The 18,862-nt window shown below is 43.0% G+C and overlaps 1 protein-coding gene across 10 annotated transcripts in view; it reads left to right on the top strand.

The window, feature by feature from the left end:
- Window positions 1-1,133: 1,133 nt before the first annotated feature.
- The window catches only part of NAP1L1 (nucleosome assembly protein 1 like 1), a 37,514-nt gene continuing 19,785 nt past the window's right edge, over window positions 1,134-18,862 (top strand). Inside the window, exons 1-2 of one of the 10 annotated variants that reach the window (XM_065040846.1) lie at window positions 1,313-1,371; window positions 9,059-9,120. The gene's annotated coding sequence lies outside the window, so the exon portion shown is untranslated. Of the gene's footprint in view, window positions 1,372-1,681; window positions 1,756-1,935; window positions 2,128-2,493; window positions 2,587-9,058; window positions 9,121-18,862 lie in introns of those variants that run through there. The other 9 variants (XM_065040820.1, XM_065040871.1, XM_065040837.1 and 6 more) reach the window with 9 other exon arrangements.

Below are 18,862 nucleotides of genomic sequence, written 5' to 3'. Positions count from 1 at the left end.
TTGGATGAAAAGGCATTTCCCTCCAGTCTAGAAGTAAGTTTCCAGTTTAGACCTGCGTAGATCCATCCCCACTCCCCGGCTCCTGCTGTCAGCTAGTTTACTCTCGACGCTGCTGGCTTCTGCACATCTCATCACTCCTCTGTAGGGGTCACTGGGTCTCACCTCTGGGTTCTGCATGTCACGAGGTGGCAGGCTCCAGAAGGCTCCAGAAGGCCAGGCGAGCCACCGCCTTGTGAATCACTTGTTTACAAATGATTGCCACTTTAGCTGATTGAATAAAGGGAATGTCTGCAATAGCATATAATTGGTGTTGCAAGAAATACCAATCGATTGCTCATTTTTATCTGCACAGCTCTGTTCATATGCCCAAGCATGGCACATCTCAGATAAATAAATAATTAGCATCTAGTACAATTTTAAAATCTGAGGGTTGCAAGAGGGCTACAGATTTTAAAATCACATAATGTCACCATCTCTTTCCCTAATTCTTGTCACTTGGACTACGCTGTGCAACCTTTGCCTGCATCCTTTTGCCTCCTTTCACTACTGCAGTTTCCAGCTATTTTAAATTGCATGTTATGAAAAAGCCTGCATCCCAAAATTCAATGTACCGGGGAACAGGACATCCTTAAGTTCCCTGCATAAACCTCTGTCTTGCAGGTGGGATTTCTTTACCAGAAAGACATCTGCTTATGGGGGCTGAGACTTTATTGCTGTACACTGGAACTGGTGTGGCCCTGTACAGTGAAGAACAGAATCCTTTTTCTTTTGCTTGTTCTTAACATAGATTGTGTTGCAGATGCTAGGCAAATTTTTTGCTTTCTGTTGTAATTTCTATTATTTAAATAGCTACATTTAGACTGCAGATTGCTTTAGACAAGCAGATGCAAGAATGTAGTAAAATGCAAAGAACACAGAAATATCTGGTGATTTATCCTCAGTAAACAGCTCTTATGCCATTGCACCGTGTGTCTGTCCATCCCTCCTGCCTTTAATAATGTTTGAAATCATCAGCTTATTCCAGACAAGAGAAGCTAAAAGTCCCAAAGACTTATGTTTCTATAAGTTCAGTGTAGATCACAGATGTCTTCCCCAAGTGTGCTCCATGCTATTACTCAAGACCACGTGCGCGGGAGAGAAGCCCTGGGAAGTAATCGGTTTTGGGAAAGGCTTCACTTGGAGCTTGCCGTTAGGCTTGAGAGGCGCTTGCAGAAAGCAGCCTGCTTAGGTCTCTGGCAGGCAAGCACGGCAAGTTGAAATGGGAGGGCTGAAGCTGTTGCTGCCGGCTGGCTGTCCCGGGCCAAGGCAGGAGCAATCGAAACTGATGAAACAGCGCTTGACCCACCATGGTTTTGAGCCTGGACTTTTACGGTAAGCTAGTGCTGACTGTGGTTTTATGGTACCTGTAGCCTTTGTGAATAGGGTTTACCTCTTTGAGTAAATCTGTACCTACTTGACGGGCTGCTGCTATTTTTGCTCTGGTGCCTTCAGAGGCCCTCCCAGTTCATGTTTAAAGCAGCACGGAGGTGGTCAGGGTAGCATCACATCCCGGCTCCCTGGCAGGTCCACCTCGGCCACCCTCCCGCCGGGCAGGAGCGGACACAGTGACCCACCGACTGCGGCACAGCTCTGGGTGCCACACAACATCCCAGGCCGGGCGGCCCCCAGCTCCTGGTGGGTTTGCGGGCGAGGTGCCGCCCAGGCGCGGGGCACCGCTCCCCTGGGCCCGCGGCGGGGACGAGGAGCCGGCCCGAGGTACGTGAGAGGACACACGTCCCGGGGGACGACACGCCCGGGCCTCCCCTGCGCGAGGCCCGGCCCGCCCGGCGCGCGGCAGCGGGCGCGCGGGGGAAGGGCGCCCGCCGGACAAGCCCCAACCGCCTCAGCCAACGGCCGGCGCGCGCCCGAGGCGGGTCGGCCGGCGCGAGCGGGAGGGCGCGCGCGCGTTGCCAGGAGACCCAGGGCTCGCGGGGGAGGGGAGAGAGCGGAGGGAGAGGAGGGAGGGGGGGTTACGTGGTGACGTTAATTCTATATGAGCGCGAGCGGCGGGAGCTCGGGTCTTTTTACCGCCAGCCGCGCGGCGCCTCCTCCTCGCTCCTGAGTCACCGCCAGCCCCGGCCCGCGCAGGTACCGGGCGGGGCGCCGCCGGCCGCCCCGGGGCTGGGGGGCACGGGTGGGGGACAGCGGCCGGGGAGCCCCTGGCCCCCGCTCCCGCGCGGGGAGGCCGCGGGTGCCGGCCCGGCCTAACGGGGTCCTTCAGCCGCCGGGGCGCGGGGGGCCGGCGGTGCCCGCACCGCTCCAGCCTCTCCCTCGCGGCCCGCGGGGCGGCAGCGCCGCTGCTCATCCGGTCCTTGGGCGGGGAGCGCTGCCCGCAGCCCCTCTCCCGCGCCCTCTCCCTCCCGAGGGTCCGGGCCGGGCTAGGCCGGGCCGCTCGGCTCGGGCCGGCGCTGAGGGGAGGCGGGTCTGCCCGGCAACACGTGGGGACGGAGCGGGGCCGGCGGGGCGCTGCCGGGGCAGGAGAGGGCGGCGAGGCCGGAAAGCCGCTCAGGGGAGAGCGGGGTGTGCCTGTGTGTGTGTCCGGCCGCGGTGAGGGACGCGGGGTGCGGGGGGGCGGGTGCCGAGCGGGCAGTGGCTGGGCACATGGCGGGGGGACGGCGGATGGCAGCGCAGTGGCCTTGTGCTGGCTCCCGGGCGCGGAGCGGCGGCTGGGGCGTGCTGTGCTGCTGGCCGCTGGCAGGGGGACCCAGAGATTCAACCAGGGGACCGGCAACTCTTGCTTCCTGCCTCAGGGAAACAGCACTTTTTGGGTTTCTGGAGTTCAACATGTCGCTTCTCTCGGTGCCTGCTGGTATCACCCAAAATGAGGCCTTTGCTTCCCCCCTGCTTGTAGATATGTCCCGTGTAAATGATAGAGATAGGAGATACAGGAGGTGAATGACGACTGTTTTCAAGGAAAACTAAGAAACTGCCTGAAAGATCTAGTAACTACAACTGAAAGTATTGTCTTGTGTTTAGTATTCATATATATTTATCTATCTGCATATAAAATGTATTCTATCAACTCCACATAGAATGTCTAAGGGACTTGCACAGCCAGTATTTGTGAGACTTTCAGTATTTAATACAAAATGTTTCCAATTTGATTGCAGAAGAAAACACAAGCCTTTTTTTTCAAATGACTGTGGTATAGTAATAATATGCAGCATCTTCCAGAGTTTGTCTCCAAGCACACTGCAATTTTGTGCATGTCCATTTGTGTTTGAAGCCCTATTGAGATATACTTAAATTTCATGTTTTAACTCCTTTGAGGAAGGTAAGAGAAGTGGGCACTGGGTGTGCAAGGTATGACAACTACTTTCCTCCGCTCACCTCCTCTGTTGGAATTTCAGTGTCTGCTCTTAGAAGTTACATTAATCAGGCAGGAGATAGTGCCTGATTATTTTCATTTTGATCATGAAATAAAACTTGAGAGAAGAACTAAGGCCTAAGGCTGCATACAGTCGTAGGTAGTTTCTGATGAGCTTGCTTGTTAGTAGCTTGTTAGTAGCTTGTTAGTAGCTTGTTAGTAGCTTGTTAGTAGCTTGTTAGTAGCTTGTTAGTAGCTTGTTAGTAGCTTGTTAGTAGCTTGTTAGTAGCTTGTTAGTAGCTTGTTAGTAGCTTGTTAGTAGCTTGTTAGTAGCTTGTTAGTAGCTTGTTAGTAGCTTGTTAGTAGCTTGTTAGTAGCTTGTTAGTAGCTTGTTAGTAGCTTGTTAGTAGCTTGTTAGTAGCTTGTTAGTAGCTTGTTAGTAGCTTGTTAGTAGCTTGTTAGTAGCTTGTTAGTAGCTTGTTAGTAGCTTGTTAGTAGCTTGTTAGTAGCTTGTTAGTAGCTTGTTAGTAGCTTGTTAGTAGCTTGTTAGTAGCTTGTTAGTAGCTTGTTAGTAGCTTGTTAGTAGCTTGTTAGTAGCTTGTTAGTAGCTTGTTAGTAGCTTGTTAGTAGCTTGTTAGTAGCTTGTTAGTAGCTTGTTAGTAGCTTGTTAGTAGCTTGTTAGTAGCTTGTTAGTAGCTTGTTAGTAGCTTGTTAGTAGCTTGTTAGTAGCTTGTTAGTAGCTTGTTAGTAGCTTGTTAGTAGCTTGTTAGTAGCTTGTTAGTAGCTTGTTAGTAGCTTGTTAGTAGCTTGTTAGTAGCTTGTTAGTAGCTTGTTAGTAGCTTGTTAGTAGCTTGTTAGTAGCTTGTTAGTAGCTTGTTAGTAGCTTGTTAGTAGCTTGTTAGTAGCTTGTTAGTAGCTTGTTAGTAGCTTGTTAGTAGCTTGTTAGTAGCTTGTTAGTAGCTTGTTAGTTAGTAGCTTTACTACTGTACCCATTTTACAATGGGAAACTCCTTAAAGAACAAGAAAGACACTGCTTGTATTGAAGCGAGCTAAATGGCTTCCAGTCTCTTGGAAATGCAGACATTACCTTAATTCTTAGGGCAAAATAAAACTTGAAATCTACATAAGCTTGAATGACTTTATTGCCTGTATACCAGCCAAAATTTTGGGTTACTCAGGTTTTCAGGTACCTGAGACATTGATGTAAGTGCTTGGAATAGGCTACTGATACCTGTATTTCCTGTTTGTGTGGCTCACTCCTATAGGAGCAGTATATACTAACAGTCTTACTTCCCTCTACTTTTCCTGTATTTTGTGACAGGCCTTGCATATCATGTGCTCCAGTTTCTGAGGACAGGTTTGTTTATTTGAGTATATGTGGAATCAGGGTCTTGCACACAGGTGATATGATCTGCTGTTTTTCAGGGCCCCTTGTCCTTTTTTGGCATTCACAGGACTAGGAAGCAAGGGCTGGGGCTGCTGGCAGTGCTCAGTAGTGTGCTGCATCTGTGCAGCTGGCCTGGTGCTACAGGGAGTGCCAGAAGCAGTGGGTCTGCTGTAGTGCTCTGTGTGTACAGCACAGTAATGCTCTTGCCATCCTGACGTTTCATCGAGCCCCTGCCTCAGTCAAAAACTGTTCCTGGGAGCTGTCAGGGGACTTGTTATGGTGATCTGCTTATCTGCTTACTGAGCACCCTGGAAATGGGTGGTCTTTTTTTTTTTTTTTTTTTTTTTTTCTCTTGCATAGCTGACAATGGACATGTATGCACAAGTGAAACTGAAAGCAAGGCATTGCGGACTTGTATGTTATGAAGCTTTTAAACAGACTTTTCATAACCTTGAATGAGACCTGAGTTTTCCAGGCTAAGACAGTGTTCATTAATACAGAACTCCAGATCTTCAAGTAAACTTTGGTTTACTGTACTGTCAGTTGATTTGTTCTAAGTCTTGTTCCTTCACTTAGCTCCTAAAAGTTGAAGTGATTGTAACATGAAGAATTTAACTCACTGTGGCAGAGATTATATTCCTTCAGGGAATAAAATAGTTTGAGGATTTGAATTTCAGTAATGAAGAATCTCAGGGGAGGAAAGACAAGCATCTTCTGTTTTGAATTCTTGATCAAATCCTTTGGTGAAAGACAGGTTGTTTCAGTAGGCCAGTGGGTATAATGAACATGTCTATGGTATCTATGCCTGTTTGTTAATATCATTGTAACCTGGTTCATCTTCAGATTATTGTGGCATCATTGCAAACACGCTGTATCTCAAACTGAAAGTCCAATTCTTATTTCTTTAATGAACTTTGGGAATTGGACAGACTGCAGAAAATGGAGATGCGGATGTTCTTAAAATGCCTGTTTTTCTGCTTTTGTATGTACATTCAGTGGAACTTCAGCTCTGGACTTTTCCATTAACTGATAGTGCTTTGGTATTAGTGTGGTACTTGTAGGCATTTACACAGAAGATAGTACTGTGCAGACAGAAACAAGACTTCTAAATGCTGGTTGTATTTTGCTGAAGCTGAGGAGTCTTCTGAGTTAGATGGAATGCGTTCACACAAACCAGAAGCTAGCTTCTCATTAGGAAACTAGCTAGTAAATAATAGAGCAGAACGGTATTGTACAAGTGGTGTTTAATCTGAGGAATGGTTGTGATGATGGGTTTAAAGCTTATAGGGCAGTTTTCATTTGTAAATTACTTTGAGCTCAAAAGTGATTGTAATTGAAGTTAATTCAATCTATCTGATCATTACTCAGCACAGAGGTTTGTGCAGTTCCTCATCACCTAACTTTGTTAATCTGAAGAGCAGATCTGGTGTCATAATGTATTTGTCTGGAAAGCCAGACGTGCCTGGCAGGCATCACAGAAGTTGCTTGAGGATTCATTTGATGACCTTCTGAAAAATTAAGCTGTTTAGAAACAATGCATGAGGTTTTTGAGGACTTCCTACACTCAACAAAGATAATGCAAAAGAGAAAAACAATTATGAATATGGCTTCACATATTTAGTGATAACTTTGACCTTAAATTTTCAGGAAGATTACGTGTGTTGCACAATAAAACTTCAGTTGCATTCAGAAAAGAAAATGAGACTCTGCTAATTTACTTTTGATACTTTGTATTTAGTTTTAAAATATAAATTCAAGATTTGAAGTAATTTAAATTCTCCCCAAAGATTAATATTTTTAATGAATTTACATATCACTAGAACATAATCTGCATCTTAACTGCTGTCAAAGTCTAGACTGGAGATCTTTCCTAGATGGAAAGCTGTTTATATTTTAATATTGGAAATCAGAGGGTGCATTTGGGGGCTGAATATATGCTTAAATGTACATCTGCACAGACATAATTTGCAGTGGTGATGTCTGAGTTTAAAGCTTAACTTTCAGTAATGAGTAGGCAGTTGCATATCAGCTGTTTCACCTGGTCTTTGTAGACTTTAGACCAAAATACTGCCAGTTTATCCTTAGTAGCTTTTTAGGACCCAAAAGTGAAAGAAGCTTTTTAGATATGAAAACTTCAGTTTCTGGATGTTCCTGCAGCTGTGAAGCCTTCAGTTGCTGATTTGACATTCTTAAAACAAACAAACAAACAAAACCAAACAACAACAACAAACAAAAACCCCAACAAGAAGAAAAAAACAAACAAACAAAAAAACTCCACACACCACTACCAAACTCTCACCCAAAACCTGAGAGATGCTAGAAATGCTCTCATTTTTAAGTGTTGGAAGTTCTGGTTCAGAGGTTCGACTAAGCAGATGAGTCTGAAAATGGAGTAGAGCAAAACTCCAGGCTTTGAAGACCCAGGGTAGAACCATAAATGCTTGTCATCTTTTCTCACTGTCTTCAGTAATATTAGTTAACTCCAGTACTTTATCTCGATGTTGTTTAATATACGGTGTTTCAAAGGAAGGGCAGTTCTTTCATGTTTCTTGTAGGATGACTGGCCATTGATGGGAAGATTCTTTTTATTCTGGCTCTGGTTAAAAACCTGGTTTACGCATTGAAAGGTTAAGATGGGGGGGACACAGGAGGGAACATAAAATAAAACAATGGTTTATATCCACACAAATTTTTAATCAGTTATTTTTGAGCTTCCTTTAACTTAAATATTTTAGTGTCATCATTGTTCAACTCTCAAATACTATTAATCTCAGATTTAAGTTGCTTCTGTTCCGCAGGTGTTCCTGTGACTAGACCCTGAACTGGTTTATTTCCTCTCTTCCAGAATGTTCAGCAATGAATACAGTATTTTTTTAAGGATATGACACTGAAGTGTATAATGATATTTTGCATTGTCTGTTTTAGTCATCATGCAGTCATTTCAGATCTTGCCTACTTCTGCATGTTGAGTGGAAGTCTTTAGTAGGCTCTGCACAATTATGCCTGTGCCTTTGCACAGCAATTTTTTTGCCTTTTGAATTCTAAATTAGTTTGAATTGTTTCTTTTAATATATGTTAGTTTAGCTTTTACTACTATGTATTTTGCCTTGCTTGGATCACCCTTTTAAGCAGATCTTAGTTCTGTGCTACTTCAGTTTTGGAGATTACTCATCTTGACTTTGGATTGTTGAATATGAGCTGGTATAAGAGCTTTATTCTGTTCCTTGTGTGTGCAAAGTAACATCATCAGAAACCTGCTTGCTGTTTTTGAACTGGGGATATCTTAATGAAATGGCCTTTTGATTCTTTTATCACCTTCACTGTTATGGAGGTATCAGGTGGTACTGCTGGTACTAAAAGCACAATTGAGTGAAATTCACAAGAAAATGCTTCTGAAGATTGCTTTGTAAATAAGGCTCAAGTTCTTTGGCTCTCTACAGGTGTAGTATATGTTACAAGTGCTTTTTAAACTCTGCACCTGTATTCATTTGAAAGTGACTTACTGAAACCATAAACATGTGTATACTTCTGCTGGGTCTTACTACCAATTGTAACATCTCACTCCTAACAGCCACCAAAAATGTGTCAAAGTTAGATTGATGTTGTGTGGGTTTTTTTTAGTGAATACTAGCTTCTTAGTTGAAAACCAGACATTCTAAGGTTTGCTGTTTAGTAATGGCTTTGTTTTGATGGAAAAAATATTTAAGTGAAGATAACAAGGAAGTTGCTAAACATGTTTTAGGAATTTTAGTGGCTTCGTGGGGAGTTAATGAATTTACAATATTGCATTCATCAGATGTTCCAGCAAAAAACACCCTTTTGAAACCTATGTACATTTTCCGGTTTGTGTTTTTACTTTCTTTTCAGATAAGGATGTTTAAATGTTTTTTTTAAAGTCAAACTGTTTAAGAACTTCAGTGGTTCAGTGTGTGAGCCTTGTAGATAGCAGTGTAACTGCCAGTACGGTTGTGTATGATTGTGTCGATCTCAGTAGTCAACTGACACTTTCCTTCATTTGATGTGGCATGCACAAGTTGATCTTTTGAACTGTTAAAATCCACCCTGCTACCTGAATTACTTTGTTAAAACACTATTTTTTCTATTACTTTGACACTAACAAGCTGAATACTTGTACCAACATGAACTGTATAGAGAAATAATCACTTAGGAAGCTTTAATTTTTTTTTTTTTTATAAATGAAGATTCTGATTTCAGCCCTTCAGCGTGGCTGTTGTTTTTCTGTTATCAGTGATGGAAAGGAGAAACTGCAACAAACTATTCTGATTAATTTGTTGAAAAGAAAAAATCTTATTTGGGTTTTTCAGATTTGAATTGAAACTTCTGGATCACTTTTCTAATCATGAAAGATCACCCTGAATAGAAATTGGTAGGTATTCTGCTACAGAATCTTGGCATCCGGAACAAAGGCCACATTTTGTGTTAATTGTCCTATTTTTAGAACATGATCAGGGAGCTCAGATCAGTAGTAGAAACAAGCATGCGGATATAATTCAGCCCTGATTTTAAATTGTAATGCTGTAGTTCCTTCTCATTATGGAGACTCTTGTTTTGCTGCGAGAGTAAAGAGTAAGGCACTACCTAGAATTCAATAAAAATGCTACAAAATTAGAGTTCAGTATTTGACTGAATCTTCATTTCCTGATTTAAAATTAAGAGGAAAGCTCTAAAATGTGTTTCCACATGAATGAAAGGAAGCCCTGCAGTTACTAGTGAGTAAGTAACTTAGTTATATATAAATGATCACTCAGTCCTGTTTTGGAGAATCTTGAGTTTTTTCTGGCATTCTCTTGCAAGTTGTAGAGCACTTTAAACTTGAAATGTGGAAAACGTGTTTTCATGCCATAACATATATTGTGCAGAGACCTGCAAGTGTTAGTGAGATAGTTGCATTGGCAAATGGCTGAAGTTGGTGCCTTTACCTCAGGAGTTACTATGAAAAGTGAAAATTGCCACTTGAAGGGAAGAGAGCAGACAGTTTCAATTAATTGTGTTGTGTTACTAGGTTCAGCCTTATAATGATTTAGTGTTTCTATTTTCAACAACCAAATTCTGAATTTTGCCATGTTATCACAAGGTAAGATGTTGTAGTATACTGTTTCACAGTAACTTCAAACTTGTCTAACCCTGTTTGTGAGTTATTCTAAACTTACCGGTAGTGGCCTCACTCGCTTAGCCCTACTGTTACTTATGCAATTGCAGGTCTAGCCCTGTACAGAAGAAATACCCAGTACATTTTTTTAACTTTACAGCTGTTCAGACATTGCTGATGAAAGGAGTGGGGTATGCATAGCTAAGGAAGAACTATGATAAGCTTTCCCAGCAGCATTTTCTGGTTAAGTTGGCTTTAGCTGACTGAAAAGGTGGTTCAGCAGAGAAACTTGGTGTTCCCTTTACAAAGGGGGTGTATCTCCCTTGTGGTGATGTGAGTGCTTCCCATCTTGGTCAGTTTAGCACTTCCATATAGCTAAATGTTCTGAGTATGTTTTGTGAGACACCACTGCTCCTCTGAATTTCTTATCATACTCTGCTTGGTCCAGAGTACCTTACTCAATCTTCTGCTAAAGATTCGCATATATTGCCATTCCAGTTAGCATTTCTGCTGTTGACTGTGTGTCTTTTGGACCTACTGGATGAGTTGGTGCTTGCATAATAAAATTGCAGCAAAACAGAAGGGTTTGAATTACTGTGTCCAGTTACAGTGTCCACTGGCACATTCTTGTTACTGTATTGAGGAACCTGGATTACTTGGTTCCATTGACCATTAGCTCCTTAATCTCTCTACCAGACTTTGATAGCCTTTATAATAGTACTATCTTGTTTATTATCTCATGCTCTTGATTTCTGTGCTTGTAATTTGACAGATGATCTTAATTACATACTCTAGATTTGAAAATTTAATTTTGTCAATTTTTGCTCTCCTACATTAACAGTCATAAATATTTTGTTAACAGAAGAACTTTGAGGCGCTTTTAAAAGAAAATTGTCTCTGGAGAGTTCAGTGGCTGATAATATCTTTCATCAAATAGATGTGGTCTCTTGATGTTCTAGCATAGGACTACTCTGCTCACTTTAAACTGACTTTTTTTGTGTTGTGTTTTTTTTGTTGTTGTTTTTCTTTTTACCTTTAGCTTTCCTAAGAAGGTGTGGTTTTCAATAATATGGATGCTATAACCACTTTGTAACATGTTGCTTGTCTACTATGTTAATGATAGGCACAATATCCCCTTGTTACATGACTAGTTTCCATGCTAATAATTATTTCATGAATTTGATCACAACAATAAAAAAGAAACACTTGGTCTTCTGCTTGATCACCTTTTGAAATGGCATTTTTTAATCTGATACATTATTCAATTGCTTCTTTTCAAAGGGGAGCTAAATGCTCTCTTAGTTACTACTCAACTGAGTGATTCTTTCTCATCTATCAATTTTTGTTACCAATAGCTTCTACTAACAGTTGTGAAATTATTTATATGTGGTTTTTTAGGTCTTAGTACCAAAAATTTTGAAGTGTGTAACTCTATGCCATGTGTACTTTTTATGGAGTTCACCCAGTTCTAACATTGATGTGAATGAAACTGCACTATGCAGAGCATCTGAGCTCTTTAAAGTTAAAAACCTCTCTTAGAGGTTTAAGCAAACTACTCCAAACAATTGTTTTGAACATCTACAATCAAAGAACATCTTTTGATCATAGAATCATGGAATAGTTTTGGTTAGAAGGGACCTTAAAGATCATAAAGTTACAACCTCACTTCCATGGGCAGCAACACTGTTCGCTAGACCAGGTTGCTCAAAGCCCTGTCCAACCTGGCCTTGAATATTTTCAGGGACTGGGGAATTCACAACTTCTCTGGGCAGCCTATTCCAGTGCCTCACCACCCTCATGGTGAAGAATTTCTTCCTTATACCTGTCACGGAGGCAACCCACAGGTCAATTTTAGGGACCACAAGGTCCAAAAACAACTTTTATTAGACCAGCGAGGCACAGGGTTTTAGCACTCCAAAAGTGACTTAAATACAGGTTCGGATATCAGTGGAGGAAATTATTGAGAGGGGCAGCCACTAATACAACAGGAGGTCCACAGAGTGCATGCACGTGGCTTCACCAAAACAATGCCGGAGCCGTCCCGGAGGAGTACACACTTGCCTAAGCACGGTGTGGGATTATTTTTATAGAGATACACGTACTCGCAGTGAGTACGGAAAGTGTGCACTCGCGATTCCGCGAGAGTAAATTTATAATATGCTCGCAGTCCTGCGAGAGTTATTTTACACGTGCAAATGTGCACGGAATCCTACACGTGCTTATGTGGAAGCACGGGAGGAAAATATACTCGCGATTGTGCGAGAGGCTCTCGGCGGCCACTAGAGATTGTGCGAGGAAATAAAGTACTTGTGCAAATGTGCACGGAAAGAAAATATACTCGCAATCCTGCGAGAAGTTTTACTTACACCCGTGGCGGCGAGGCAAGCGGAGTCTCCATCCCGGGGAGGGGGCTCTCCTGGCGGCAGTGGCTAAGCTCGTACTCCAAGAGACCCGCGGCAATGGGCGGAGTCTCGAGGAGAGTCCCGTTTTGTTATCTGATCAGACCTGACTGTAGGCATTGTATAAGCTTCTCTGCACCCCCCACACTGAGTGTGGGTGCCCCTGAAGCCCTCAAACATCCCCCACACTGGGCGCGGCTGAGTGTGCCTTGGCACTCCCTTCTTCTAATGTCCCAGGAGCCAGGGTGCTCTGGGCCAGACAAAAGAAGCTGTTAGCCTCAAGTAGCAGAGGAAGAGGGAGATGTGCCGTGCTGCAGGAGGGAGGGGGGTTGCAATCTGCCACATACCTAATCGAAATCTACCCTCTTTCAGTTTAAAACAATTACTGCTTGTCCTATCACTACATGCCCTTGTAAAATGTCCTTTTCCAGCTCTTTCATATGTCTCGTTCAGGTACTTGAAAGCTGTTTTAAGGTCTCCCTGGAACCTTCTCTCCTCCATGCTGAACAACCCCAACTCTCTCAGCCTATGTTCACAGGAGAGGTGCTCCAGCCCTCTGATCGTCTTTGTGCCCCTCTTCTGGACTTGCTTCAACAGGTCCATGTCCTCTTTGTGTTTGGGGACCCAGAGATGAACACAGTACTTCAGGTGAGGTATCACAAGAGTTGGGGGTACAATCAGCTCCCTCAACCATGCCTCTTGTGATGCAGCCCAGGATATGGTTGGTTTTCTGGGCTGCAAGCACACATTGCTTGCTTATATTGAGCTTCTCATCAGCCAACTCCCCCAAGTCCTTCTCCAGTCTGCTTTCAATCTGTTCTCCTCCCAGCCTGTATTTGTGCTTGGGATTGCCCTGACCCAGGTGAAGGACTTTGCACTTGACCTTGTTGAACTTCATGAGGTTTCCACAGGCCGACCTCTGAAGCCTGTCAAGATCCCGCTGGATGGCATCCCTTCCCTCCAGTGTGTTGACCGTACCACATGGCTTGGTGTCATTGGCAAACTTGCTGAGGGTGCACTCAGTCCCACTATCTGTGTCACTGACAAAGATGTTAAATAGTGCGGGTCCCAATACTGGCCCCCAAGGAATGTCGCTTGTCACAGGTCTCCACTTGGACATCAAGCTGTTGACTGCAGCTCTCTGAGTGCGACCATCTAGTCAGTTCCTTATCCATGGAGTGGTCCATCTGTCAAATCCATGTCTCTTCAATTTAGAGATGAGGATGTTTTGCACAAGTCTAGTTAGATGTCATCAGTTGCTCTTCCCTTATCCACTAGTGCTGTAACCCTGTTGTAGAAAGCAATCAAATTTGTCAGTCATGATTTGCCCTTATGGAAGCCATGTTGGCTGCCATCAATTACCTCCTTATTTTCCATGTGCCTCAGTGGAATTTCCAGGAGGATCTCGTCTATGATCTTGCTGGGCACAGAGGTGAGACTGACTGGCCTGTAGTTCCCTGGGTTTTCCTTTTTTCCCTTTTTTAAAAATAGGGGTTACAATTCCCCTTTTCCAGACAGTGGGAACTTCACTGAACTGCCATGTCTTATCAAATATGATGGATAGTGGTTTAGCAACTTCAGCTGACGTGTTCCTCAGGTCTTGTGGAACCTCAGCAGGTCCCATGGGTTTATGCACCTTCAGGTTCCTCAGATGATCTCAAACTTGATCTTGTACAGTGGGTGGTTCTTCCTTCTCCCAGTCCCTGCCTTTGTCTTCTGTGACTTGAACAATGTGGCTGGAGCACTTGCCAGTGAAGACTGAGGCAAAAAAAGTCATTGAGTACCTCAGCTTTCTCCATATCCTGGGTAACCAGGTCTCCTGTTTCCTTCTGGAGAGAGCCAACATTTTCCCTAATCTTCCTTTTATCACTGACATGCCTATAGCAGATTTTCTTGTTGCCCTTGACATCCCTGACCAGATTTAATTTTATAAGAGCTTTAGCTTTCCTAACCTGATTCCTGGCTGCTTGGTCAGTTTTCTCTTTATCTCTCCCAGGCTACCTGTCCTTGCTTCCACTCTCTGTAGGCTTCATTTTTGTGTTTGAGTTTGTCCAGGAGCTCCTTATGCATCCATGCAGGCTTCCTGGCATTCTTGCTTGACTTCCTCTTTGTTGAGATACGTTGCTTCTGAGCTTGGAGGAGGTGATCCTTGAATATTAACCAGCTCTCTTGAGCCCCTCTCCCTCCAGGGCTTTGTCCCATGGTACTCTGCCAAGCAGATCCCTGAGAAGGCCAAAGTCTGCTCTCCTGAAGTTCAGGGGAGTGAGCTTGCTGTGTGGCCTAAGGATCTTGAACTCCACAATTTCATGGTCACTGCAGCCAAGGCTGCACTTGAGCTTCATGTTCCTAATCAGCCCCTCCTTGTTGGTGAGAACAAGGTCCAGCATCTCTCTTGTTGACTCCTCTGTCACTTGGAGAAGGAAGCAGTGCATTCCAAGGAACTTTTGGATTGCTTGCCCCCTGCTGTGTTCTCTAATAGATCTTGGGGTTGAAGTCACCCATGAGGACTTGGGCTTGTGAATGTGAGGCTGCTCTTGTCTGTCTTAGAGGTCCTCTTCCACTTGGTCTTCCTGGTCAAGTAACCTGTAGCAGACCCCTGCTATAATGTCGTCCATCCCTACCCTCTCTTTAATCCTGACCCATGAGCTCTCAGTCTGCACCTCATCTGCCCCCAGATGGAGTTCCTTGCACTCCAGCTGGTCATTGACAAAGAGGGTGACACCCCCTTGCTGCTTGTCTCCCCTGCCTGTCCTTCCTGAAGAGCCTGTATTCTTCTATTCCAAAACTCCAGTCATAGGAGCCATCTCACCACATCTCCATGATGCCAATAAGATCAGTCTTACAAATGTGTGCATGTCTATTGTTTATTCCCTATGAAATGTGCATTTGTATAGAGGCATTTAAATTGGGCACCTGATGTGGCTGATTTTGATGGATCTCTACATTAATTTTTGTTTTCTGATGCTGAGTATGTAAAGCAAAATGTTACAAGTTGCCCTCCTGGAATGTTAGGCAAGAACGTTAATTAACTTTCAGTTAATATATTGTTCTCGAGTTTCCCAGTCTGTAGTAAGAGTTGAACTTGGCTGGTATGATGTCATTTGTCTGGCACTTTTGGTTTCTGCATGCATTGCAAATAGTTTGCAAGACATAATCCTGATGTACAACTAGTTGTCCTCCAGCTGGACCTCTCTTTTCTTCACTGACTTCTGATTTAGTCCACTTAATTATTTTATGTTGCAGATTTTTAATCCCAGATAGGGTTAATTTGTTTTAGGTGTTTTCTGTTAATGTATTGCTTTCAGTTGCCCAAGGCATGCCAGAGACAGAAAGAGACTGATGTGCTCTTCTATGGACAGGCTGACTTATTTGCACTGCTCTGAATTATTGACTACTGAGGAAATGAGTTTGGGCAAAAGGGTAGATTCCTTTTAAAGATGTGAGTAAACAAGGCTTGTCTGTAACTTAGGTCAAATATCTTCAAAAAGCCTCATTTGTATCCCTTGAATTACTTCATAAATTTCTTCTAGTTGCTATTGCAAGCTAATTGTGGGAGCAACTCCTCTAGAGAAGGCTAAATGATGTTTCCTGAAAGGGAAGGAGTGGGTCCTGTGTGTGGTATGGTAGCCAGAGAGATGCTGAACAGCTGAGATCTGTTGGTGGCCTGCCAGCTGTAGGGCTTGTGAAAAAAAAAAGCTGTTGTTTTGCTGCAGAAACTGTCTTAGGAATGTCTTGCCTCCTCAGCTGACTCCTGATTCACCTCACTGTGACCTGTCTTCCCAAGGCTTAGCGGATGTCAGGGTAATCTCATACTGGCATGCTTACTTGGGACACTTAAAGCTGACGTTCAAAAAGAAAAAGCTTCTCAGCAGAGTGTTTGTGTCCTAGCTGTAATGTGGCAAGTGCTGCTGTGCAAATTCAGACTGGTTTCTGTGTGGATAAAGGCAGACTGGGAAGGGCTGAATATTTACAGTTTGTGTTTCTGTTTTCACTTGAGTAAAATTACTTAAGGAACGATAGACCCTGAAAACTGTAAAAGCTTACTAGTGGGTAACTTGAGTCAACTTGAGTATGAACACATGGCAATATCTTTTGTTTCTTCATGTATCGAACTACGTTTCTTCAAAAACATGACAGGTTAAAGAGGTGATGTCCTTTAAACATCATAAAAATAGCAGATTTTCATACTGCTTAGTAAGATTTAGGTTTGTAAGAGTTCTGCCAATTTTTTGTAATTCTGCAGGAAGCACTCAAAACTGGCTAAGCTTCTACTGGATTAACAGTCTCCTTTCAGTTTTAAAAAAGGACTCATTTCTTGTGATGGCAGGTAGGCTTGTGAGCAAGTTTCAGCTACCTGTATGAAAGATGTTCAAAACTTTAGTCTTTGGAAAACTTGCACTGCAGTTTGCTTTTCTGTGCTTTTGTTTCCTTTTTATAGCATGAACTTCCTATATGTTATCTTTAAAGCCCTGCAAAGATAAGATAACTATTTCTTTTCCTCTGCATATTTTTCCATTGAGCAGCAAAACTGTAAGTGAAGCCTCTGAGTGCCTCTGTTTGACCATAATGCAGTGCTACGGATTGTAGCTGGTTAAATAACAGGGAAACAAAGTATTTTGCAAATAAGGAGGTTATTTGCCTGCTGGCTTTTGGACTGGGAAAGAGGCTACAGTTTACTGGTAATCATAAAATCTAGGCCACCTGACAGCAAGAAAATATTCAAGTAGTATTTCAGGACAAATCAGTCACCGGGACACTGAGGCTTGAAGTAACACCAACACATCAGCTGTAGCCAGGTTTGTTATAATCCTGCACTGGTAGCGGTGAACTGGTATCTCCCAGGGACTACTTCAAGGAGCAACACCAGTGAATGCTTCTTGCTGCTCACATGCCAAGGTGCAGCTGCTGTTCACAATCTTAAGTGCACCTATGAAACACACTGGGAAGGATGTCTCTGTCTTTCTTGTGGAAAGCTGAGTGATAGAGTACTGCATCCAAATATTTAGTTTTGGGGAGATACTGCAAAACAAATAGCGCGGTGATGTGTTTTAGTATTGCTGATTGTGGTATAGATCATATCTGAAGCTCTCACTAATAGGTTGGGACCTTGTATCAGGTGGTGTGCAATAACAGTGGAAGCTGTTTGCTCTTAATACCTTTTCTCAGTGCTTTTCTGCCTCTACAGGTGGGGTGTTGGTTTTTTGGTGTGTTTTTTCTTTTTTGTGGCTTTTTTTTTTTACCAGTTAAATTGTGTTTGCAGAGGAGCTTATGGTTGCTTAGTTATATGACAATAAACTGAATGTGATGCAACTATATATCCATGCTAGTGGGTTGCAGAGATTAGTCTAAATGTCTGCCAATGTAGTTCTCTTGGCATTGTGCCTCATAGCCTACTCACACAAGAACTGTTCAGAGCTGGCAGATGACAGAGTCATGACAAACAGTAGTATCTCCTCAGTTTGCAGAAGAACTGTTTTAACTACAAATGTTCTGATATTGAGTTGTGTAAAAAGTGGAGGGAAGATTAAAGGATGAGACATGAAAAGATTCACGCAAGGAGGACAGGAAAAATGGGTTAAGGCAGATAGGAACACAGTGGAGGGAGGCACTGAAGTTGATAGCTGCCTGATAAAGTCTGGTTTAATTTCCAAAAAGTCTTTAAAGACGGTTATCCAAAGACTGAGTAAACTGGGCCATAGTTGGAAAACATACATTGTTGGCATAGATTGCATGGTATGTATAAAAGCCCCTTGCAACAAGGGGAGGCAGATGCTGGACTTCTCAGGGTTCTGTAATGAGATGAATGCCTTCAAAATTGTCAAAGTGATCTTAAAAGAGGGGAGAACACTGAAAAGATGAAAGTTGGTGGTGAAAGACAGTTGTTCAGACTGGTGAAAACAAGGGCCTGCCTAGGAATTCAAGAACATGGAGACTGCTGGTTAAACTTTCTCTGCTACAGTGTTGCCCAGCATAGAAAAATTTGACTTATTTATGATCTCTGAGCTGAATGTTGGAACTTGGAAACAGAATTTTAGTGCTTTGATACTTGCACAATATAACATCAGTTTACATGCACAATTGCAGGGAAGAGGAGGACTAGTTTATGAAATAAATATTTATTATGAGATTGTCAAATACTTGCACTTCCTCAGTCAGTGTGGTGTTTGCAGTAATATTTTTGTTTGTGTGGGTTTTCTTTTCCCCTTTTTTTAATTTTAATTTTTATTTTTTAGATTTTGTTTGATGATGATTTGGTGATGATTTAATGGTATGTTTTCAATGTGATTGAAAGCTAGAAGAGTTTCTGGAGGAATTATTGCCATGTCATTGTTTTTGTGTGGTTTTTTGTTTGTTTGTTTGTTTTTCTTGTTATTTGCTGCTGTTGGAGATGGGATGAATACTTCTGAAAGTTTTTAGGCATGACTTGGTCATAGCCAATCTTGTGTCCTCATTTAGAAAAAGTGTTTAAATGAACTGCAGATGTTGGTCTGTTTCAGCAAACCTGTATCTGAGGTGTTTCAGCTGCTCTTTCATCTAGCCCACTGGCTTGGTGAGACAACAGGGGTTGTGTTGTCACTGGCTACACCTTTGAAAGACTTGCCTCAAGTTTTGTGGAAAGT

This window comes from Columba livia, chromosome 1 (assembly GCF_036013475.1).
Source record: "Columba livia isolate bColLiv1 breed racing homer chromosome 1, bColLiv1.pat.W.v2, whole genome shotgun sequence".
Taxonomy (NCBI): domain Eukaryota; kingdom Metazoa; phylum Chordata; class Aves; order Columbiformes; family Columbidae; genus Columba; species Columba livia.
This window is presented reverse-complemented; position numbering and strand designations above follow the sequence as displayed.